Below are 6,000 nucleotides of genomic sequence, written 5' to 3'. Positions count from 1 at the left end.
AAAGGTGGAGAAGTCTGGTTTTTCTTTAGTCAAGTAGGATATATGCCTTCCACTATTAAACCATGGGGTCCTTACCATGTCTTGTTAAAATTGGAATGTAAGAGCAATGGTTACTGTTATTCACAATATTATTTCATGCTCTTTAAAAAACTCAGTGAAAAGTAATGCATGTAGGAAGAAAAGAGCTGCTATTTCAGCGAGTTTCTTGTTGGGACCACTCTTGGATTTTTGTATAGCACCTCTAAATCAATTATCTCAGTGTTTATAAGCAGTTTATAGATAAACAAAGAAATATAACTTAAAACATTATTTCTTTGCTTGTGTTTATATAATTATTTTATAAGCAGATGGAATGAAAGATTAGTACTAGCCCATATGAAAGAAATTATGGTTTTAGTTGGAAATAAGCATTTCAGTAAGTAGTCTGGAGACAAGCAAACAATAACTCTATAACTAAGTACCACTATTTCTTTCTGTTCATCATAGTTTGCATATAATTCTTCTTGGTAGGTCCAAAATGTTTTTAGTATTTTGTTTCAGTAATAATAACTATTTAGATGATTTGGAAGTGGAACAAGAACATGAAGATGAATCAGTGCATTTTCCCTGTAATTCATCACAAGACTCCTTTGGGAGCTGGAATTTGGCAGAACAGCTTTCTGTGAAAATCATTGTAATGAGCTTTAATGTTTAAATCCTGTTACAGGGCCTCTGAATGAACAATTATGAATTGAGAGCTTTTCCTCATTATTGTATGCAGCCTTTTCCTCCTTGCCCCTCCTCCTTGTCCTCTTCCTGATGCTGTTTGTTTATTAGGCCGTGTGAGTGTTGCCTGGCAGGGGTAGCAAGCTGAAATGAGACAGGTGCATTGGTGAACATGACCACATTAGCAAGAAACATAAGGTGTAGACAAGAAGTTAAACCATTCTAATGAGAACAAGTGAAGAGGCCTGTGAGCTACAGATCAGTGGAAGCAATGTGGAATCACATTGGGAAGAGATCAATGCATGTTTACCTGCTCTTCTGTTTATTCTAATCACTTACCTTTGCTACTGACCAGAACAGGATGCTGGAGCAGCTGGAACCTATACATGTCTGATGTTCTGCTGCTGTGAAATGACAGAGCAAGGGAGTGCCCAAGGGAGCAGCAAGTATCACATGGTGTGGTTTAACCCACTTTCTAAACCTACTTATTTCAACATTTGCTTTCGGCTTTAAAGCAGTCCAGACATTTTCAGTGTCCATGTAAAAAAAAATCTTTGGCTGTTGAAAAAATGTCTGTGACTCACCCAAATCTGCAAAGACAGCCTCTTTCAGTAAGGAATCATCAAGAAAGCAAAAGCAGCATCCTAGGAAATTTCTCCATGTTCTCTTTGAACCTGATTAGTAATTGCTCAAATATCAAGAATTCTTCCGTTTATGTGTCATAACTTGATAAAATAGTTATTTGGCAATGCTCATACATTTATCAGCATACACTGAGATGTCCTTTTGTTGCATTTCCATCTCCCCAGTTGTAAAATGCAAAGATATCTAATTGATTGGTGAATCAGATGTTCCCAACCTGGGGGCCATTGTTGCACTTACAGTACATCATTTAAGTCAATATTTGGATAATGTCAAGAGTAAACGGGTACTATGGGAAATAAGATCTCAGACATATAGAACATATATCGGTCAATAAAACATCTATTCCACCAGAAAGCAGTGTATGAGCATTATGTGTTTGAACCTGAAGTTCCACAGAAAGGCTGGTGCAGCATTTGGCAAGACCAATCACTGGAAAATGGGTAAAAATGCCCCAGTGAATCAGTCAGTTACAATATGTGTTCTGAAACAGCTACCATTTTTCTAAATTCCAAGCAGACAGTTGGTGTTTAATTATAACAGATTGATAATTCTTAAACTTTCAAGACTGTCAAGAGCTTTCTGTGATCAATAACTAATTTTGATAAACTCTGATGAAATTGTTGCCTTAAGTTTTAGCTTTTATATTTTCCAGATTCTGTACTGCCTTAGTGTGTGACTCGGAATTTCATATAAAGTGTTAGCAAGTTCTCTTCACAGTTTGGACAAAACAATAATTTTCCAGCCTGAGAACCAAGGACACCATTGCAGCTTCAGGCTCAAGAAAACAGCAAATTGAGGAGAGCAATCTGTGAGGATGGTACTTCATAACCTGAAGCTATAATTGAACAATTAATCTCAATATGTGAATGGACCAAAACTTATAAAAGTGTGAAAACTCATGACTGGTCATCTACCTTCTGTCCATCTTGTGTCCATCTTGGGTGTAGCCATGGCTGGGCTCTTATACTGACCAAGAGGTATTCTTTGAAGGCATTTTAATAAATACCTGCTTTATTCCTTTAACATTGTCTAGCCTCTGTTCCAGGTAGTCTCTCACAGGTGTCCAAATAATAAAATACTTTAATCTTAAAGGATCAGGCTTTTACAGTGAGGAGCCTATAAGATAGCACCAATAACAGAAATCTAAGGAAGACAAGCCTTAGCCAGAAAGGTAATTCATAAACTTGTGCTGGAGAGATTTCTTGCAGGATGAGATCAGTATGTCATCTACATGTGCTATTTGTGAGATACAAAAAGACTACAGGGAGTGGGCAGTTATTGTATGGATGTCCAAAGTCGTGGTCCTATGCACTTCAGAATATGGCAGAGAGTGAGCATGTGTCATTAGGGATTTTTGTGACTTCAGCTGTGCCTGGAAAATGCTGTTGATGAAGATTACCTCTCCTAGTTTGTTGGGAAGATCTCTGCTTGGAAAGCCAGCCCCCAACAGTGTTTTTGGATAACACCCCTGGAAACTTGTGGCTCTGTTTTTTGCTCCAGCATGGGATGACCCAAGCTCCACCACCAGGGAGAGAAGGAACTGTTTAATTTTCTTTGGAGGCTTCTCTCCCCCAGCATCCCCCACCTTGGTCAGCTGTAGGGAAGGCAGCTGGTTGCAGGTGTTACCTGTCCCCAACCCCTCACAGGCTCCATGCCTGAAAAGCCAACACACTGCCTGTGACAGGCAAGTCAGGTGGCAGCTGGCATTTCCAAAATCCTGCATTATTTTATCCCATAGGATGAAGATGTTTTTAAAAAATAATTTACCCCAGAGCATAAAATGTATATCAGAAGCACAAGAGCTTTGCAGTAGTAGCACATGCCCACAGTGTGGTGCCAGTGTAGTGGTGAGCTGGGCTGTCTGGAGAATAGGGAAGCAGTTTCTGAGGCAGCACTGTACCTCTTGCTTTGCTGTGGCATTTATTTTGTTTGCTTGGGTTTGAGTTTGGTTTGGCGGGGTTTTTTGTAGTTTTCTTTTTTTTTTTTTAATTTTGTTTGTTTGTTTGTTTCATTTGGTCTTGTTGGTTTCTCTGTTTTTTGGGCTTTGGGGTTTTTTCAAATTATTTTTTTTCTTTTAAGCACGGAGACAAACACAAGTCTTCTTCATATTGTCCAAATACTGACACAGATCAATGTGCTCTTTCAGGGCCACTTGTCTGTTCTTCCAGCATTATTTGGCCCCAAACCAGGATGACTCAACCACCTCAACTGGGTAGCAGGGTCAGCATCTGTGCAAAGGTTGAGTCCAAGAGACATGCATGATGATGGATACATGGGCCTTCCCCAGCACCATCACCCCTTTTCAGGACTCTGCTCCTACAGTGACTGCAGAAGACACAGAGAGAATGTGCTGTGAGTTTTCAGACTCTTCCTGGTGCCAAAACAGGGTTTTAAATACCTTCACCACAAGATTCATCCTTCTGCAGTTGTGACTGGAAGAAAACTCTATTTGCTTTCATTTATATAGACCCCATGAAGTAGACAGACAGGTTATCTAAACCTCAGATAAAATTCAGCTCGATTCCTAAACTCATGTTTCAGGAATGTCCTACCTATTACTTCAGCCTCAGGTCTAAAGGAAAAAGCAGGTGCCGAGCTGCCTGTGCGTACGAGAATCCTTTAATTTTTTACTGAAGAAAATCATCCTACTGGTGCAGAAAAACCTTCTGCAGAGCCAAAATCACCCTAAGGGATTCTGGATGGCCTGACACATCCATCTGAAGTATTCTGCAAGAAATTGGCAGCTGTGTTGAGGACTAAAACAAACTGGTATTTCTAATTTTATATGTCTTCAAATCTGAATGAGTGTTTCTGGAGCCTCCTTGACAGTGAGTTTAACTGACATAGAGGACTGAGTGCCAGCTTGTTTTTCCAGAGTTAATGTAACACTGTGTAGGCAGTATTTAATGATAATGAATGTTATTTGTCTTCAGGAACTCATTGACTTTGTAACCAGGAAAAGCTGATTTACACTTCTGTCTCCCAGACTTTCACTGTTAATCATTGCCTACACCAGAGACTGTAACAGTTGTAGTGGGGGTTACACAGCTTTGAGTCAGCACCAGTATGAACCATAATGGTCCCCATCTCACACACAAATGCATACTTGAAAAGTTCATTTGTTATTACTGCAGTTGTCAGTTGCACTGTACTCTGTCTGCTTGGCCCCAAAATATCTAGTGCATGGCATTTCTTTGTTAAATATAATGTAAGAGTCTGTGAAGTTCTCATTATTTTTCACATGTGCAACCCAGAAGGCTGATAACCCCTCACTACAGTGTGAAGAACTAATACTTTGTGACATAGATGAAAGCACATTTCTGAATCAAAGACCAGTTTATAGAAACTAAAAATTGGAAAGTAGTGAGGAATTCATGCAAGCTGTAACATAATAAAGAATGTCCACATCATTACCAGGGAGCATCCACTGTATGGCTGTTTATATTTTTGTTACTGGGGTAGCTTCATGAAAGTTTTCTGTAGGTTTAATAAATGTCTGAGTATTTAAAGTCTGAGAGAAATGATTCTGTATTGTTCACAAGTCAGCTCTGACAATACATTTCAGATCAAAGCCCTTAAATATGTGAAGAATATAGGTAGAATATTGCAACATTTTGTAAGTTCTTAAGGCACATGGCAAACACCAAAATGTGCATGCAGCCTTAGTAAAAGGTGTGGATGGATGTTGAAAAGGAATAATTTATGAATAAAGTGGTGGGCATAACGTGGAGGAATTTTAGACCCACTGTCAGAGGATGTTAGGATGCTCATGTGAGCTTTGTGGTGTGGTTCCAAAGCACATAGCAATGTCCAAGGTAACTAAAAGGGATGATTAAGAAACAGCTGCAATACTGCCAGCTGCACCACTTTACCACTATGTTTTTAACATGGAGTGTATTGTTGCCATCAATGACTGATTTTCTTTGCCAGATGTTCAGGACACCTGTGATTTATTTCAAGCACCTCAATTTTCCTTTCATAAGTAAAGAGTCAAGCTCTTATGATGAAAATCCTGTCTCCTAATTGAATAGTTCACACAGCTAAATAGAATGTGAGGCTTATTTCCAAAACCAGACTTTTTATGTTTTCTCTTAGAAGGTGTAGAAAAGGTTTGAAAGGAAAAAGTAAAAAAAGGGAAAAAAATATCAGTTGAATGCTAGTGTAAGAGTGTTGTTGGAGGAATGTTCATCTCATTATCATATTGCAAAATTATTCTTTTTCGAGTTGCATATGGTGGATGATGTGGTCTCTAAAGTTAAGGTTTAATTTCATTTCAGTGAAATAAAAACATTAAAATGTCCTAATTAAACTCTTTTTTGTTCTTTAAGCTAAAGAGCGTTTGGCTTTCTGGACTGGGTGGCAGTTACAAACATGTGGTAGATATAGATATTTTATACCTGTGAATTAGCATATCCACATTTTTCTGTTTTGGCCATGTGCCTTTTAATAACTAGGGTTTGTGTCTTGTGCCCAAGAACATACCAAAGAATGAAAACCACTGCTACACCTTTTAATTCTGCTGCTGAACAGTGTCTAGAAGCTGTGCTGTAAATGCTCAGAGACACTCCAGTCCACAGTCACACCAACAGGCAAGGGGATGCTAAGAGAACATCCACATCCTGATTTCAGAGGCCATGAATAAAAGCAGAG

This window comes from Erithacus rubecula (assembly GCF_903797595.1).
Source record: "Erithacus rubecula genome assembly, chromosome: 4".
Taxonomy (NCBI): domain Eukaryota; kingdom Metazoa; phylum Chordata; class Aves; order Passeriformes; family Muscicapidae; genus Erithacus; species Erithacus rubecula.
This window is presented reverse-complemented; position numbering follows the sequence as displayed.